We start from the raw sequence: 19,669 nt of genomic DNA, 5'->3' as shown, positions 1-19,669 counted from the left end.
TGCAGCCTGCGAAGGATAGACGCAGTTTGATGGTGTTCTCCAGTATCGTCCACTGCTGCTTCGTGCGAGTGCCGGCGGATCGCTGAAGTGGTACTCTTAAATGCTGCGCCTGGGTGCCTGGCCTGCGCAGACCACTCTATGCGCAGAATCCCTGGAGATGATCAGGCCGGCGCACTTGGTTTTGGCTTGGAAATAATTTGTTACTTCTAGGTGCAGCCTGCTAAGGACAGTAGACGCAGTTTAAGGGTGTTATCCAGTGTCGTCCACTGCTGCTCCGTGCGAGTGCCGGCGGATCGCTGACGTGCTGCTTTTAAATGCTGCGCTTGGGGGCCTGGCCTGCGCAGACCACTCGATGCGCAGTATCCCTTGGGAATGATCAGGCCGGGCACTTCTTTTGGCTTGGAAATACTTCCGAACTTCTACGTGCCGCCTGAGAAGGATAGCATACACAGTTTAAGCGTGTTCTCCAGTGTCGTCTACTGCTGCTGCGTGCGTGCCGGCGCATCGCTGACGTGCTGCTTTTAAGTGCTGCGCCTGGGAGCGTGGCCTGCGCAGTCCACTCGATGAGCAGAATCTCTGGGAGATGATCAGGCCTGGCACTTGTTTATGGCTTGGAAATTCTTCGGAACTTCTATGTACAGCCTGCGAATGATAGTAGACGCAGTTTAAGCGTGTTCTTCAGTGTCGTCTACTGCTGCTGCGTGCGAGTGCCGGAGGATTGCTGACGTGCTGCTTTTAAATGCTGCGCCTGGAAGCCTGGCCTGCGCAGACTACTCGATGAGCAGATTCCCTGGGAGATGATCAGGCCGGGCAATTTTTTTTTGGATTGGATATACTTCAGAACTTCTAGGTGCAGCCTGCGAATGATAGTAGACGCAGTTTAAGCGTGTTGTCCAGTGACGTCCACTGCTGAGGCGTGCGAGTGCCGGTGGATCGCTGAAGTGCTGCTTTTAAATGCTGCGCCTGGGGGCCTGGCCTGCGCAGACCACTCGAGGCGCAGAATCCCTTGGAGATGATCAGGCCGGGCACTTGTTTTTGGGTTGGACATACTTCAAAAATTCTAGGTGCAGCCTGCGAATGATAGCTGACGCAGTTTTTAAGCGTGTTGTCCAGTGACGTCCACTGCTGATTCGTGCGATTGCCGGTGTATCGCTGAAGTGCTGCTTTTAAATGCTGCGCTTGGGGGCCTGGCCTGCGCAGACCACTCGATGCGTAGTATCCCTTGAAAATGATCAGGCCGGGCACCTGTTTTTGGCTTGGAAATACTTCCGAACTTCTAGGTGCAGCCTGAGAAGGATAGCAGACACAGTTTAAGCGAGTTCTCTAGAGTCGTCTACTGCTGCTGCGTGCGTGTGCCGGCGGATCGCTGACGTGCTTCTTTTAAGTGCTGCGCCTGGGAGCGTGGCCTGCGCAGACAAATCGATGAGCAGAATCTCTGGGAGATGATCAGGCCGGGCACTTGTTTATGGCTTGGAAATTCTTCAGAACTTCTAGGTGTAGACTGCGAATGATAGTAGACGCAGTTTAAGCGTGTTGTTCAGTGTCGTCTACTGCTGCTGCGTGCGAGTGCCGGAGGATTGCTGATGTGCTGCTTTTAAATGCTGCGCCGGAAGCCTGGCCTGCGCAGACCACTCGATGAGCAGAATCCCTGGGAGATGATCAGGCGGGCAATTGTTTTTGGATTGGATATACTTCAGAACTTCTAGGTGCAGCCAGCGAATGATATTAGACGCAGTTTATGCGTGTTGTCCAGTGACGTCCACTGCTGATTCGTGCGAGTGCCGGTGGATCGCTGAAGTGCTGCTTTTAAATGCTGCGCCTGCGGGCCTGGCCTGCGCAGACCACTCGATGCGCATAATCCCTTGGAGATGATCAGGCCGGGCACTTGTTTTTCGGCTTGGAAATACTTCGGAACTTCTAGGTGCAGCCTGCGAAGGATGGTAGACGCAGTTTAACCGTGTTCTCTAGTGTCGTCCACTGCTGTTGCGTGCGAGTGCCGGCGGATCGCTGACGTGCTGCTTTTAAATGCTGCGCCTGGGGGCCTGGCCTGCGCAGACCACTCGATGCGCAGAATCCCTTGGAGATGATCAGGCCGGCGCACTTTTTGTTGGCTTGGAAATGCTTCGGAACTTCATGGTACAGCCTGCGAAGGATAGTAGACGCAGTTTAAGTGTGTTCTTCAGTGTCGTCCACTGCTGCTGGGTGCGAGTGCCGGCGGATCGCTGACGTGCTGCTTTTAAATGCTGCGCCTGCGGGTCTGGCCTGCGCAGACCGCTCTATGCGCAGAATCCCTTGGAGATGATCAGGCCGGCGCACTTGTTTTTGGCTTGGAAATTCTCCGTAACTTCTAGGTGCAGCCTGCGAAGGATAGACGCAGTTTAATGGTGTTCTCCAGTATCGTCCACTGCTGCTTCGTGCGAGTGCCGGCGGATCGCTGAAGTGGTACTCTTAAATGCTGCGCCTGGGTGCCTGGCCTGCGCAGACCACTCTATGCGCAGAATCCCTGGAGATGATCAGGCCGGCGCACTTGGTTTTGGCTTGGAAATAATTTGTTACTTCTAGGTGCAGCCTGCTAAGGACAGTAGACGCAGTTTAAGGGTGTTATCCAGTGTCGTCCACTGCTGCTCCGTGCGAGTGCCGGCGGATCGCTGACGTGCTGCTTTTAAATGCTGCGCTTGGGGGCCTGGCCTGCGCAGACCACTCGATGCGCAGTATCCCTTGGGAATGATCAGGCCGGGCACTTCTTTTGGCTTGGAAATACTTCCGAACTTCTACGTGCCGCCTGAGAAGGATAGCATACACAGTTTAAGCGTGTTCTCCAGTGTCGTCTACTGCTGCTGCGTGCGTGCCGGCGCATCGCTGACGTGCTGCTTTTAAGTGCTGCGCCTGGGAGCGTGGCCTGCGCAGTCCACTCGATGAGCAGAATCTCTGGGAGATGATCAGGCCTGGCACTTGTTTATGGCTTGGAAATTCTTCGGAACTTCTATGTACAGCCTGCGAATGATAGTAGACGCAGTTTAAGCGTGTTCTTCAGTGTCGTCTACTGCTGCTGCGTGCGAGTGCCGGAGGATTGCTGACGTGCTGCTTTTAAATGCTGCGCCTGGAAGCCTGGCCTGCGCAGACTACTCGATGAGCAGATTCCCTGGGAGATGATCAGGCCGGGCAATTTTTTTTGGATTGGATATACTTCAGAACTTCTAGGTGCAGCCTGCGAATGATAGTAGACGCAGTTTAAGCGTGTTGTCCAGTGACGTCCACTGCTGAGGCGTGCGAGTGCCGGTGGATCGCTGAAGTGCTGCTTTTAAATGCTGCGCCTGGGGGCCTGGCCTGCGCAGACCACTCGAGGCGCAGAATCCCTTGGAGATGATCAGGCCGGGCACTTGTTTTTGGGTTGGACATACTTCAAAAATTCTAGGTGCAGCCTGCGAATGATAGCTGACGCAGTTTAAGCGTGTTGTCCAGTGACGTCCACTGCTGATTCGTGCGATTGCCGGTGTATCGCTGAAGTGCTGCTTTTAAATGCTGCGCTTGGGGGCCTGGCCTGCGCAGACCACTCGATGCGTAGTATCCCTTGAAAATGATCAGGCCGGGCACCTGTTTTTCGCTTGGAAATACTTCCGAACTTCTAGGTGCAGCCTGAGAAGGATAGCAGACACAGTTTAAGCGAGTTCTCTAGAGTCGTCTACTGCTGCTGCGTGCGTGTGCCGGCGGATCGCTGACGTGCTTCTTTTAAGTGCTGCGCCTGGGAGCGTAGCCTGCGCAGACAAATCGATGAGCAGAATCTCTGGGAGATGATCAGGCCGGGCACTTGTTTATGGCTTGGAAATTCTTCAGAACTTCTAGGTGTAGACTGCGAATGATAGTAGACGCAGTTTAAGCGTGTTGTTCAGTGTCGTCTACTGCTGCTGCGTGCGAGTGCCGGAGGATTGCTGATGTGCTGCTTTTAAATGCTGCGCCGGAAGCCTGGCCTGCGCAGACCACTCGATGAGCAGAATCCCTGGGAGATGATCAGGCGGGCAATTGTTTTTGGATTGGATATACTTCAGAACTTCAAAGTGCAGCCAGCGAATGATATTAGACGCAGTTTATGCGTGTTGTCCAGTGACGTCCACTGCTGATTCGTGCGAGTGCCGGTGGATCGCTGAAGTGCTGCTTTTAAATGCTGCGCCTGCGGGCCTGGCCTGCGCAGACCACTCGATGCGCATAATCCCTTGGAGATGATCAGGCCGGGCACTTGTTTTTCGGCTTGGAAATACTTCGGAACTTCTAGGTGCAGCCTGCGAAGGATGGTAGACGCAGTTTAACCGTGTTCTCTAGTGTCGTCCACTGCTGTTGCGTGCGAGTGCCGGCGGATCGCTGACGTGCTGCTTTTAAATGCTGCGCCTGGGGGCCTGGCCTGCGCAGACCACTCGATGCGCAGAATCCCTTGGAGATGATCAGGCCGGCGCACTTTTTGTTGGCTTGGAAATGCTTCGGAACTTCATGGTACAGCCTGCGAAGGATAGTAGACGCAGTTTAAGTGTGTTCTTCAGTGTCGTCCACTGCTGCTGTGTGCGAGTGCCGGCGGATCGCTGACGTGCTGCTTTTAAATGCTGCGCCTGCGGGTCTGGCCTGCGCAGACCGCTCTATGCGCAGAATCCCTTGGAGATGATCAGGCCGGCGCACTTGTTTTTGGCTTGGAAATTCTCCGTAACTTCTAGGTGCAGCCTGCGAAGGATAGACGCAGTTTAATGGTGTTCTCCAGTATCGTCCACTGCTGCTTCGTGCGAGTGCCGGCGGATCGTTGAAGTGGTACTCTTAAATGCTGCGCCTGGGTGCCTAGCCTGCGCAGACCACTCTATGCGCAGAATCCCTGGAGATGATCAGGCCGGCGCACTTGGTTTTGGCTTGGAAATAATTTGTTACTTCTAGGTGCAGCCTGCTAAGTACAGTAGACGCAGTTTAAGGGTGTTCTCCAGTATCGTCCACTGCTGCTGCGTGCGAGTGCCGTCGGATCGCTGAAGTGGTGCTTTTGAATGCTGCGTCTGGGGGCCTGGCCTGCGCAGACCACTCGATCCGCAGAATCCCTTGGAGATGATCAGGCCGGCGCACTTGTTTTTGGCTTGGAAATGCTTCGGAACTTCTAGGTACAGCCTGCGAAGGATCTTAGACGCAGTTTAAGGATGTTATCCAGTGTCGTCCACTGCTGCTCCGTGCGAGTGCCGGCGGATCGCTGACGTGCTGCTTTTAAATGCTGCGCTTGGGGGCCTGGCCTGCGCAGACCACTCGATGCGCAGTATCCCTTGGGAATGATCAGGCCGGGCACTTCTTTTGGCTTGGAAATACTTCCGAACTTCTACGTGCAGCCTGAGAAGGATAGCATACACAGTTTAAGCGTGTTCTCCAGTGTCGTCTACTGCTGCTGCGTGCGTGCCGGCGCATCGCTGACGTGCTGCTTTTAAGTGCTGCGCCTGGGAGCGTGGCCTGCGCAGTCCACTCGATGATCGGAATCTCTGGGAGATGATCAGGCCAGGCACTTGTTTATGGCTTGGAAATTCTTCGGAACTTCTATGTGCAGCCTGCGAATGATAGTAGACGCAGTTTAAGCGTGTTCTTCAGTGTCGTCTACTGCTGCTGCGTGCGATTGCCGGAGGATTGCTGACGTGCTGCTTTTAAATGCTGCGCCTGGAAGCCTGGCCAGCGCAGACCACTCGATGAGCAGATTCCCTGGGAGATGATCAGGCCGGGCAATTGTTTTTGGATTGGATATACTTCAGAACTTCTAGGTGCAGCCTGCGAATGATAGTAGACGCAGTTTAAGCGTGTTGTCCAGTGACGTCCACTGCTGAGGCGTGCGAGTGCCGGTGGATCGCTGAAGTGCTGCTTTTAAATGCTGCGCCTGGGGGCCTGGCCTGCGCAGACCACTCGATGCGCAGAATCCCTTGGAGATGATCAGGCCGGCGCAGTTGTTGTTGGCTTGGAAATGCTTCGGAACTTCTTGGCACAGCCTTCGAAGGATAGTAGACGCAGTTTAAGTGTGTTCTGCAGTGTCGTCCACTGCTGCCGGGTGCGAGTGCCGGCGGATCGCTGACGTGCTGCTTTTAAATGCTGCGCCTGCGGGCCTGGCCTGCGCATACCACTCGATGCGCAGAATCCCTTGGAGATGATCACGCCGGGCACTGGTTTTTCGGCTTGGAAATACTTCGGAACTTCGAGGTGCAGCCTGCGAAGGATGGTAGACGCAGTTTAACGGTGTTCTCCAGTATCGTCTACTGCTGCTGCGTGCGAGTGCCTGCGGATCGCTGAAGTGGTTCTTTTAAATGCTGCGCCTGGGGGCCAGACCTGTGCAGACCACTCGATGCGCAGAATCCCTTGGAGATGATCAGGCCGGGCACTTGTTTTTGGGTTGGACATACTTCAAAAATTCTAGGTGCAGCCTGCGAATGATAGCTGACGCAGTTTAAGCGTGTTGTCCAGTGACGTCCACTGCTGATTCGTGCGATTGCCGGTGTATCGCTGAAGTGCTGCTTTTAAATGCTGTGCTTGGGGGCCTGGCCTGCGCAGACCACTCGATGCGTAGTATCCCTTTAAAATGATCAGGCCGGGCACCTGTTTTTGGCTTGGAAATACTTCCGAACTTCTAGGTGCAGCCTGAGAAGGATAGCAGACACAGTTTAAGCGAGTTCTCCAGTGTCGTCTACTGCTGCTGCGTGCGTGTGCCGGCGGATCGCTGACGTGCTGCTTTTAAGTGCTGCGCCTGGGAGCGTGGCCTGCGCAGACAAATCGATGAGCAGAATCTCTGGGAGATGATCAGGCCGGGCACTTGTTTATGGCTTGGAAATTCTTCGGAACTTCTAGGTGTGGACTGCGAATGATAGTAGACGCAGTTTAAGCGTGTTCTTCAGTGTCGTCTACTGCTGCTGCGTGCGAGTGCCGGTGGATTGCTGATGTGCTGCTTTTAAATGCTGCGCCTGGAAGCCTGGCCTGCGCAGACCACTCGATGCGCAGAATCCCTTGGAGATGATCAGGCCGGCGCAGTTGTTGTTGGCTTGGAAATGCTTTGGAACTTCTAGGCACAGCCTTCGAAAGATAGTAGACGCAGTTTAAGTGTGTTCTGCAGTGTCGTCCACTGCTGCCGGGTGCGAGTGCCGGCGGATCGCTGACGTGCTGCTTTTAAATGCTGCGCCTGCGGGCCTGGCCTGCGCATACCACTCGATGCGCAGAATCCCTTGGAGATGATCACGCCGGGCACTGGTTTTTCGGCTTGGAAATACTTCGGAACTTCGAGGTGCAGCCTGCGAAGGATGGTAGACGCAGTTTAACGGTGTTCTCCAGTATCGTCTACTGCTGCTGCGTGCGAGTGCCTGCGGATCGCTGAAGTGGTACTCTTAAATGCTGCGCCTGGGTGCCTGGCCTGCGCAGACCACTCTATGCGCAGAATCCCTGGAGATGATCAGGCCGGCGCACTTGGTTTTGTCTTGGAAATAATTTGTTACTTCTAGGTGCAGCCTGCTAAGGACAGTAGACGCAGTTTAAGGGTGTTATCCAGTGTCGTCCACTGCTGCTCCGTGCGAGTGCCGGCGGATCGCTGACGTGCTGCTTTTAAATGCTGCGCTTGGGGGCCTGGCCTGCGCAGACCACTCGATGCGCAGTATCCCTTGGGAATGATCAGGCCGGGCACTTCTTTTGGCTTGGAAATACTTCCGAACTTCTACGTGCCGCCTGAGAAGGATAGCATACACAGTTTAAGCGTGTTCTCCAGTGTCGTCTACTGCTGCTGCGTGCGTGCCGGCGCATCGCTGACGTGCTGCTTTTAAGTGCTGCGCCTGGGAGCGTGGCCTGCGCAGTCCACTCGATGAGCAGAATCTCTGGGAGATGATCAGGCCTGGCACTTGTTTATGGCTTGGAAATTCTTCGGAACTTCTATGTACAGCCTGCGAATGATAGTAGACGCAGTTTAAGCGTGTTCTTCAGTGTCGTCTACTGCTGCTGCTGCGTGCGAGTGCCGGAGGACTGCTGACGTGCTGCTTTTAAATGCTGCGCCTGGAAGCCTGGCCTGCGCAGACTACTCGATGAGCAGATTCCCTGGGAGATGATCAGGCCGGGCAATTTTTTTTGGATTGGATATACTTCAGAACTTCTAGGTGCAGCCTGCGATTGATAGTAGACGCAGTTTAAGCGTGTTGTCCAGTGACGTCCACTGCTGAGGCGTGCGAGTGCCGGTGGATCGCTGACGTGCTTCTTTTAAGTGCTGCGCCTGGGAGCGTGGCCTGCGCAGACAAATCGATGAGCAGAATCTCTGGGAGATGATCAGGCCGGGCAATTGTTTTTGGATTGGATATACTTCAGAACTTCTAGGTGCAGCCTGCGAATGATAGTAGACGCAGTTTAAGCGTGTTGTCCAGTGACGTCCACTGCTGAGGCGTGCGAGTGCCGGTGGATCGCTGAAGTGCTGCTTTTAAATGCTGCGCCTGGGGGCCTGGCCTGCGCAGACCACTCGATGCGCAGAATCCCTTGGAGATGATCAGGCCGGCGCAGTTGTTGTTGGCTTGGAAATGCTTCGGAACTTCTAGGCACAGCCTTCGAAGGATAGTAGACGCAGTTTAAGTGTGTTCTGCAGTGTCGTCCACTGCTGCCGGGTGCGAGTGCCGGCGGATCGCTGACGTGCTGCTTTTAAATGCTGCGCCTGCGGGCCTGGCCTGCGCATACCACTCGATGCGCAGAATCCCTTGGAGATGATCACGCCGGGCACTGGTTTTTCGGCTTGGAAATACTTCGGAACTTCGAGGTGCAGCCTGCGAAGGATGGTAGACGCAGTTTAACGGTGTTCTCCAGTATCGTCTACTGCTGCTGCGTGCGAGTGCCTGCGGATCGCTGAAGTGGTTCTTTTAAATGCTGCGCCTGGGGGCCTGGGCTGCGCAGACCACTCTATGCGCAGAATCCCTGGAGATTATCAGGCCGGCGCACTTGTTTTTCGGTTTGGAGGAAATTCGGAACTTCTAGGTGCAGCATGCAAATGATAGTAGACGCAGTTTAAGCGTGTTCTCTAGAGTCGTCCACTGCTGCTGCGTGCGAGTGCCGGCGGATCGCTGAGGTGCTGCTTTTAAATGCTGCGCCTGGGGGCCAGACCTGTGCAGACCACTCGATGCGCAGAATCCCTTGGAGATGATCAGGCCGGGCACTTGTTTTTGGGTTGGACATACTTCAAAAATTCTAGGTGCAGCCTGCGAATGATAGCTGACGCAGTTTAAGCGTGTTGTCCAGTGACGTCCACTGCTGATTCGTGCGATTGCCGGTGTATCGCTGAAGTGCTGCTTTTAAATGCTGCGCTTGGGGGCCTGGCCTGCGCAGACCACTCGATGCGTAGTATCCCTTTAAAATGATCAGGCCGGGCACCTGTTTTTGGCTTGGAAATACTTCCGAACTTCTAGGTGCAGCCTGAGAAGGATAGCAGACACAGTTTAAGCGAGTTCTCCAGTGTCGTCTACTGCTGCTGCGTGCGTGTGCCGGCGGATCGCTGACGTGCTGCTTTTAAGTGCTGCGCCTGGGAGCGTGGCCTGCGCAGACAAATCGATGAGCAGAATCTCTGGGAGATGATCAGGCCGGGCACTTGTTTATGGCTTGGAAATTCTTCGGAACTTCTAGGTGTGGACTGCGAATGATAGTAGACGCAGTTTAAGCGTGTTCTTCAGTGTCGTCTACTGCTGCTGCGTGCGAGTGCCGGTGGATTGCTGATGTGCTGCTTTTAAATGCTGCGCCTGGAAGCCTGGCCTGCGCAGACTACTCGATGCGCATAATCCCTTGGAGATGATCAGGACGGGCACTTGTTTTTCGGCTTGGAAATACTTCGGAACTTCTAGGTGCAGCCTGCGAAGGATGGTAGACGCAGTTTAACCGTGTTCTCTAGTGTCGTCCACTGATGTTGCGTGCGAGTGCCGGCGGATCGCTGACGTGCTGCTTTTAAATGCTGCGCCTGGGGGCCTGGCCTGCGCAGACCACTCGATGCGCAGAACCCCTTGGAGATGATCAGGCCGGCGCACTTTTTGTTGGCTTGGAAATGCTTCGGAACTTCTAGGTACAGACTGCGAAGGATAGTAGACGCAGTTTAAGTGTGTTCTTCAGTGTCGTCCACTGCTGCTGGGTGCGAGTGCCGGCGGATCGCTGACGTGCTGCTTTTAAATGCTGCGCCTGGGGGCCTGACCTGCGCAGACCACTCTATGCGCGGAATACCTAGAGATGATCAGGCCGGCGCACTTGTTTTTGGCTTGGAAATACTTCGTAACTTCTAGGTGCAGCCTGCGAAGGATAGACGCAGTTTAATGGTATTCTCCAGTATCGTCCACTGCTGCTTCGTGCGAGTGCCGGCGGATCGCTGAAGTGGTACTCTTAAATGCTGCGCCTGGGTGCCTGGCCTGCGCAGACCACTCTATGCGCAGAATCCCTGGAGATGATCAGGCCGGCGCACTTGGTTTTGGCTTGGAAATAATTTGTTACTTCTAGGTGCAGCCTGCTAAGGACAGTAGACGCAGTTTAAGGGTGTTATCCAGTGTCGTCCACTGCTGCTCCGTGCGAGTGCCGGCGGATCGCTGACGTGCTGCTTTTAAATGCTGCGCTTGGGGGCCTGGCCTGCGCAGACCACTCGATGCGCAGTATCCCTTGGGAATGATCAGGCCGGGCACTTCTTTTGGCTTGGAAATACTTCCGAACTTCTACGTGCCGCCTGAGAAGGATAGCATACACAGTTTAAGCGTGTTCTCCAGTGTCGTCTACTGCTGCTGCGTGCGTGCCGGCGCATCGCTGACGTGCTGCTTTTAAGTGCTGCGCCTGGGAGAGTGGCCTGCGCAGTCCACTCGATGAGCAGAATCTCTGGGAGATGATCAGGCCTGGCACTTGTTTATGGCTTGGAAATTCTTCGGAACTTCTATGTACAGCCTGCGAATGATAGTAGACGCAGTTTAAGCGTGTTCTTCAGTGTCGTCTACTGCTGCTGCGTGCGAGTGCCGGAGGATTGCTGACGTGCTGCTTTTAAATGCTGCGCCTGGAAGCCTGGCCTGCGCAGACTACTCGATGAGCAGATTCCCTGGGAGATGATCAGGCCGGGCAATTTTTTTTGGATTGGATATACTTCAGAACTTCTAGGTGCAGCCTGCGAATGATAGTAGACGCAGTTTAAGCGTGTTGTCCAGTGACGTCCACTGCTGAGGCGTGCGAGTGCCGGTGGATCGCTGAAGTGCTGCTTTTAAATGCTGCGCCTGGGGGCCTGGCCTGCGCAGACCACTCGATGCGCAGAATCCCTTGGAGATGATCAGGCCGGGCACTTGTTTTTGGGTTGGACATACTTCAAAAATTCTAGGTGCAGCCTGCGAATGATAGCTGACGCAGTTTAAGCGTGTTGTCCAGTGACGTCCACTGCTGATTCGTGCGATTGCCGGTGTATCGCTGAAGTGCTGCTTTTAAATGCTGCGCTTGGGGGCCTGGCCTGCGCAGACCACTCGATGCGTAGTATCCCTTGAAAATGATCAGGCCGGGCACCTGTTTTTGGCTTGGAAATACTTCCGAACTTCTAGGTGCAGCCTGAGAAGGATAGCAGACACAGTTTAAGCGAGTTCTCCAGTGTCGTCTACTGCTGCTGCGTGCGTGTGCCGGCGGATCGCTGACGTGCTTCTTTTAAGTGCTGCGCCTGGGAGCGTGGCCTGCGCAGACAAATCGATGAGCAGAATCTCTGGGAGATGATCAGGCCGGGCAATTGTTTTTGGATTGGATATACTTCAGAACTTCTAGGTGCAGCCTGCGAATGATAGTAGACGCAGTTTAAGCGTGTTGTCCAGTGACGTCCACTGCTGAGGCGTGCGAGTGCCGGTGGATCGCTGAAGTGCTGCTTTTAAATGCTGCGCCTGGGGGCCTGGCCTGCGCAGACCACTCGATGCGCAGAATCCCTTGGAGATGATCAGGCCGGCGCAGTTGTTGTTGGCTTGGAAATGCTTCGGAACTTCTAGGCACAGCCTTCGAAGGATAGTAGACGCAGTTTAAGTGTGTTCTGCAGTGTCGTCCACTGCTGCCGGGTGCGAGTGCCGGCGGATCGCTGACGTGCTGCTTTTAAATGCTGCGCCTGCGGGCCTGGCCTGCGCAGACCACTCGATGCGCATAATCCCTTGGAGATGATCAGGCCGGGCACTTGTTTTTCGGCTTGGAAATACTTCGGAACTTCTAAGTGCAGCCTGCGAAGGATGGTAGACGCAGTTTAACCGTGTTCTCTAGTGTCGTCCACTGCTGTTGCGTGCGAGTGCCGGCGGATCGCTGACGTGCTGTTTTTAAATGCTGCGCCTGGGGGCCTGGCCTGCGCAGACCACTCGATGCGCAGAATCCCTTGGAGATGATCAGGCCGGCGCACTTTTTGTTGGCTTGGAAATGCTTCGGAACTTCATGGTACAGCCTGCGAAGGATAGTAGACGCAGTTTAAGTGTGTTCTTCAGTGTCGTCCACTGCTGCTGGGTGCGAGTGCCGGCGGATCGCTGACGTGCTGCTTTTAAATGCTGCGCCTGCGGGTCTGGCCTGCGCAGACCGCTCGATGCGCAGAATCCCTTGGAGATGATCAGGCCGGCGCACTTGTTTTTGGCTTGGAAATTCTTCGGAACTTCTAGGTACAGCCTGCGAAGGATAGTAGACGCAGTTTAAGGACGTTATCCAGTGTCGTCCACTGCTGCTCCTTGAGAGTGCCGGCGGATCGCTGACGTGCTGCTTTTAAATGCTGCGCCTGGGGGCCTGACCTGCGCAGACCACTCTATGCGCGGAATCCCTAGAGATGATCAGGCCGGTGCACTTGTTTTTGGCTTGGAAATACTCCGTAACTTCTAGGTGCAGCCTGCGAAGGATAGACGTAGTTTAATGGTGTTCTCCAGTATCGTCCACTGCTGCTTCGTGCGAGTGCCGTCGGATCGTTGAAGTGGTACTCTTAAATGCTGCGCCTGGGTGCCTGGCCTGCGCAGACCACTCTATGCGCAGAATCCCTGGAGATGATCAGGCCGGCGCACTTGTTTTTGGCTTGCAAATACTTCGGAACTTCTTGTACAGCCTGCGAAGGATAGTAGACGCAGTTTAAGGATGTTATCCAGTGTCGTCCACTGCTGCTCCGTGCGAGTGCCGAAGGATTGCTGACGTGCTGCTTTTAAATGCTGCGCCTGAAGCCTGGCCTGCGCAGACCACTCGATGAGCAGAATCCCTGGAAGATGATCAGGCCGGGCAATTGTTTTTTGATTGGATATACTTCAGAACTCCTAGGTGCAGCCTGCGAAGGATAGTAGACGCAGTTTAAGGGTGTTCTCCAGTATCGTCCACTGCTGCTGCGTGCGAGTGCCGGCGGATCGCTGATGTGGTGCTTTTAAATGCTACGCCTGAGGGCCTGGCCTGCGCAGACCACTCTATGTGCAGAATCCCAGGAGATGATCAGGCCGGCGCACTTGTTTTTGGCTTGGAAATACTTCGGAACTTCTAGGTGCAGCCTGCGAAGGTTAGTAGACGCAGTTTAACCGTGTTTTCCAGAGTCGGCCACTGCTGCTGCGTGCGAGTGCCGTCGGATCGCTGAAGTGGTGCTTTTGAATGCTGCGTCTGGGGGCCTGGCCTGCGCAGACCACTCGATCCGCAGAATCCCTTGGAGATGATCAGGCCGGCGCACTTGTTTTTGGCTTGGAAATACTTCGGAACTTCTATGTACAGCCTGCGAAGGATAGTAGACGCAGTTTAAGGATGTTATCCAGTGTCGTCCACTGCTGCTCCGTGCGAGTGCCGGCGGATCACTGACGTGCTGCTTTTAAATGCTGCGCTTGGGGGCCTGGCCTGCGCAGACCACTCGATGCGCAGTATCCCTTGGGAATGATCAGGCCGGGTTCTTCTTTTGGCTTGGAAATACTTCCGAACTTCTACGTGCAGCCTGAGAAGGATAGCATACACAGTTTAAGCGTGTTCTCCAGTGTCGTCTACTGCTGGTGCGTGCGTGCCGGCGCATCGCTGACGTGCTGCTTTTAAGTGCTGCGCCTGGGAGCGTGGCCTGCGCAGTCCACTCGATGAGCAGAATCTCTGGGAGATGATAAGGCCTGGCACTTGTTTATGGCTTGGAAATTCTTCGGAACTTCTAGGTGCAGCCTGCGAATGATAGTAGACGCAGTTTAAGCGTGTTCTTCAGTGTCGTCTACTGCTGCTGCGTGCGATTGCCGGAGGATTGCTGACGTGCTGCTTTTAAATGCTGCGCCTGGAAGCCTGGCCTGCGCAGACCACTCGATGAGCAGATTCCCTGGGAGATGATCAGGCCGGGCAATTTTTTTTGGATTGGATATACTTCAGAACTTCTAGGTGCAGCCTGCGAATGATAGTAGACGCAGTTTAAGCGTGTTGTCCAGTGACGTCCACTGCTGAGGCATGCGAGTGCCGGTGGATCGCTGAAGTGCTGCTTTTAAATGCTACGCCTGAGGGCCTGGCCTGCGCAGACCACTCTATGCGCATAATCCCTTGGAGATGATCAGGACGGGCACTTGTTTTTCGGCTTGGAAATACTTCGGAACTTCTAGGTGCAGCCTGCGAAGGATGGTAGACGCAGTTTAACCGTGTTCTCTAGTGTCGTCCACTGATGTTGCCTGCGAGTGCCGGCGGATCGCTGACGTGCTGCTTTTAAATGCTGCGCCTGGGGGCCTGGCCTGCGCAGACCACTCGATGCGCAGAATCCCTTGGAGATGATCAGGCCGGCGCACTTTTTGTTGGCTTGGAAATGCTTCGGAACTTCTAGGTACAGACTGCGAAGGATAGTAGACGCAGTTTAAGTGTGTTCTTCAGTGTCGTCCACTGCTGCTGGGTGCGAGTGCCGGCGGATCGCTGACGTGCTGCTTTTAAATGCTGCGCCTGGGGGCCTGACCTGCGCAGACCACTCTATGCGCGGAATACCTAGAGATGATCAGGCCGGCGCACTTGTTTTTGGCTTGGAAATACTTCGTAACTTCTAGGTGCAGCCTGCGAAGGATAGACGCAGTTTAATGGTATTCTCCAGTATCGTCCACTGCTGCTTCGTGCGAGTGCCGGCGGATCGCTGAAGTGGTACTCTTAAATGCTGCGCCTGGGTGCCTGGCCTGCGCAGACCACTCTATGCGCAGAATCCCTGGAGATGATCAGGCCGGCGCACTTGGTTTTGTCTTGGAAATAATTTGTTACTTCTAGGTGCAGCCTGCTAAGGACAGTAGACGCAGTTTAAGGGTGTTATCCAGTGTCGTCCACTGCTGCTCCGTGCGAGTGCCGGCGGATCGCTGACGTGCTGCTTTTAAATGCTGCGCTTGGGGGCCTGGCCTGCGCAGACCACTCGATGCGCAGTATCCCTTGGGAATGATCAGGCCGGGCACTTCTTTTGGCTTGGAAATACTTCCGAACTTCTACGTGCCGCCTGAGAAGGATAGCATACACAGTTTAAGCGTGTTCTCCAGTGTCGTCTACTGCTGCTGCGTGCGTGCCGGCGCATCGCTGACGTGCTGCTTTTAAGTGCTGCGCCTGGGAGCGTGGCCTGCGCAGTCCACTCGATGAGCAGAATCTCTGGGAGATGATCAGGCCTGGCACTTGTTTATGGCTTGGAAATTCTTCGGAACTTCTATGTACAGCCTGCGAATGATAGTAGACGCAGTTTAAGCGTGTTCTTCAGTGTCGTCTACTGCTGCTGCGTGCGAGTGCCGGAGGATTGCTGACGTGCTGCTTTTAAATGCTGCGCCTGGAAGCCTGGCCTGCGCAGACTACTCGATGAGCAGATTCCCTGGGAGATGATCAGGCCGGGCAATTTTTTTTGGATTGGATATACTTCAGAACTTCTAGGTGCAGCCTGCGAATGATAGTAGACGTAGTTTAAGCGTGTTGTCCAGTGACGTCCACTGCTGAGGCGTGCGAGTGCCGGTGGATCGCTGAAGTGCTGCTTTTAAATGCTGCGCCTGGGGGCCTGGCCTGCGCAGACCACTCGATGCGCAGAATCCCTTGGAGATGATCAGGCCGGGCACTTGTTTTTGGGTTGGACATACTTCAAAAATTCTAGGTGCAGCCTGCGAATGATAGCTGACGCAGTTTAAGCGTGTTGTCCAGTGACGTCCACTGCTGATTCGTGCGATTGCCGGTGTATCGCTGAAGTGCTGCTTTTAAATGCTGCGCTTGGGGGCCTGGCCTGCGCAGACCACTCGATGCGTAGTATCCCTTGAAAATGATCAGGCCGGGCACCTGTTTTTGGCTTGGAAATACTTCCGAACTTCTAGGTGCAGCCTGAGAAGGATAGCAGACACAGTTTAAGCGAGTTCTCCAGTGTCGTCTACTGCTGCTGCGTGCGTGTGCCGGCGGATCGCTGACGTGCTTCTTTTAAGTGCTGCGCCTGGGAGCGTGGCCTGCGCAGACAAATCGATGAGCAGAATCTCTGGGAGATGATCAGGCCGGGCAATTGTTTTTGGATTGGATATACTTCAGAACTTCTAGGTGCAGCCTGCGAATGATAGTAGACGCAGTTTAAGCGTGTTGTCCAGTGACGTCCACTGCTGAGGCGTGCGAGTGCCGGTGGATCGCTGAAGTGCTGCTTTTAAATGCTGCGCCTGGGGGCCTGGCCTGCGCAGACCACTCGATGCGCAGAATCCCTTGGAGATGATCAGGCCGGCGCAGTTGTTGTTGGCTTGGAAATGCTTCGGAACTTCTAGGCACAGCCTTCGAAGGATAGTAGACGCAGTTTAAGTGTGTTCTGCAGTGTCGTCCACTGCTGCCGGGTGCGAGTGCCGGCGGATCGCTGACGTGCTGCTTTTAAATGCTGCGCCTGCGGGCCTGGCCTGCGCATACCACTCGATGCGCAGAATCCCTTGGAGATGATCACGCCGGGCACTGGTTTTTCGGCTTGGAAATACTTCGGAACTTCGAGGTGCAGCCTGCGAAGGATGGTAGACGCAGTTTAACGGTGTTCTCCAGTATCGTCTACTGCTGCTGCGTGCGAGTGCCTGCGGATCGCTGAAGTGGTTCTTTTAAATGCTGCGCCTGGGGGCCTGGGCTGCGCAGACCACTCTATGCGCAGAATCCCTGGAGATTATCAGGCCGGCGCACTTGTTTTTCGGTTTGGAAGAAATTCGGAACTTCTAGGTGCAGCATGCAAATGATAGTAGACGCAGTTTAAGCGTGTTCTCTAGAGTCGTCCACTGCTGCTGCGTGCGAGTGCCGGCGGATCGCTGAGGTGCTGCTTTTAAATGCTGCGCCTGGGGGCCAGACCTGTGCAGACCACTCGATGCGCAGAATCCCTTGGAGATGATCAGGCCGGGCACTTGTTTTTGGGTTGGACATACTTCAAAAATTCTAGGTGCAGCCTGCGAATGATAGCTGACGCAGTTTAAGCGTGTTGTCCAGTGACGTCCACTGCTGATTCGTGCGATTGCCGGTGTATCGCTGAAGTGCTGCTTTTAAATGCTGCGCTTGGGGGCCTGGCCTGCGCAGACCACTCGATGCGTAGTATCCCTTTAAAATGATCAGGCCGGGCACCTGTTTTTGGCTTGGAAATACTTCCGAACTTCTAGGTGCAGCCTGAGAAGGATAGCAGACACAGTTTAAGCGAGTTCTCCAGTGTCGTCTACTGCTGCTGAGTGCGTGTGCCGGCGGATCGCTGACGTGCTGCTTTTAAGTGCTGCGCCTGGGAGCGTGGCCTGCGCAGTCCACTCGATGCGCAGAATCCCTGGAGATGATCAGGCCGGCGCACTTGGTTTTGTCTTGGAAATAATTTGTTACTTCTAGGTGCAGCCTGCTAAGGACAGTAGACGCAGTTTAAGGGTGTTATCCAGTGTCGTCCACTGCTGCTCCGTGCGAGTGCCGGCGGATCGCTGACGTGCTGCTTTTAAATGCTGCGCTTGGGGGCCTGGCCTGCGCAGACCACTCGATGCGCAGTATCCCTTGGGAATGATCAGGCCGGGCACTTCTTTTGGCTTGGAAATACTTCCGAACTTCTACGTGCCGCCTGAGAAGGATAGCATACACAGTTTAAGCGTGTTCTCCAGTGTCGTCTACTGCTGCTGCGTGCGTGCCGGCGCATCGCTGACGTGCTGCTTTTAAGTGCTGCGCCTGGGAGCGTGGCCTGCGCAGTCCACTCGATGAGCAGAATCTCTGGGAGATGATCAGGCCTGGCACTTGTTTATGGCTTGGAAATTCTTCGGAACTTCTATGTACAGCCTGCGAATGATAGTAGACGCAGTTTAAGCGTGTTCTTCAGTGTCGTCTACTGCTGCTGCGTGCGAGTGCCGGAGGATTGCTGACGTGCTGCTTTTAAATGCTGCGCCTGGAAGCCTGGCCTGCGCAGACTACTCGATGAGCAGATTCCCTGGGAGATGATCAGGCCGGGCAATTTTTTTTGGATTGGATATACTTCAGAACTTCTAGGTGCAGCCTGCGAATGATAGTAGACGCAGTTTAAGCGTGTTGTCCAGTGACGTCCACTGCTGAGGCGTGCGAGTGCCGGTGGATCGCTGAAGTGCTGCTTTTAAATGCTGCGCCTGGGGGCCTGGCCTGCGCAGACCACTCGATGCGCAGAATCCCTTGGAGATGATCAGGCCGGGCACTTGTTTTTGGGTTGGACATACTTCAAAAATTCTAGGTGCAGCCTGCGAATGATAGCTGACGCAGTTTAAGCGTGTTGTCCAGTGACGTCCACTGCTGATTCGTGCGATTGCCGGTGTATCGCTGAAGTGCTGCTTTTAAATGCTGCGCTTGGGGGCCTGGCCTGCGCAGACCACTCGATGCGTAGTATCCCTTGAAAATGATCAGGCCGGGCACCTGTTTTTGGCTTGGAAATACTTCCGAACTTCTAGGTGCAGCCTGAGAAGGATAGCAGACACAGTTTAAGCGAGTTCTCCAGTGTCGTCTGCTGCTGCTGCGTGCGTGTGCCGGCGGATCGCTGACGTGCTTCTTTTAAGTGCTGCGCCTGGGAGCGTGGCCTGCGCAGACAAATCGATGAGCAGAATCTCTGGGAGATGATCAGGCCGGGCAATTGTTTTTGGATTGGATATACTTCAGAACTTCTAGGTGCAGCCTGCGAATGATAGTAGACGCAGTTTAAGCGTGTTGTCCAGTGACGTCCACTGCTGAGGCGTGCGAGTGCCGGTGGATCGCTGAAGTGCTGCTTTTAAATGCTGCGCCTGGGGGCCTGGCCTGCGCAGACCACTCGATGCGCAGAATCCCTTGGAGATGATCAGGCCGGCGCAGTTGTTGTTGGCTTGGAAATGCTTCGGAACTTCTAGGCACAGCCTTCGAAGGATAGTAGACGCAGTTTAAGTGTGTTCTGCAGTGTCGTCCACTGCTGCCGAGTGCGAGTGCCGGCGGATCGCTGACGTGCTGCTTTTAAATGCTGCGCCTGCGGGCCTGGCCTGCGCATACCACTCGATGCGCAGAATCCCTTGGAGATGATCACGCCGGGCACTGGTTTTTCGGCTTGGAAATACTTCGGAACTTCGAGGTGCAGCCTGCGAGGGATGGTAGACGCAGTTTAACGGTGTTCTCCAGTATCGTCTACTGCTGCTGCGTGCGAGTGCCTGCGGATCGCTGAAGTGGTTCTTTTAAATGCTGCGCCTGGGGGCCTGGGCTGCGCAGACCACTCTATGCGCAGAATCCCTGGAGATTATCAGGCCGGCGCACTTGTTTTTCGGTTTGGAAGAAATTCGGAACT

Source organism: Amblyomma americanum, chromosome 6, assembly GCF_052857255.1.
Source record: "Amblyomma americanum isolate KBUSLIRL-KWMA chromosome 6, ASM5285725v1, whole genome shotgun sequence".
NCBI lineage: Eukaryota > Metazoa > Arthropoda > Arachnida > Ixodida > Ixodidae > Amblyomma > Amblyomma americanum.
The sequence above is the reverse complement of the archived record's forward strand: the minus strand, read 5'-3'. Positions refer to the sequence as shown.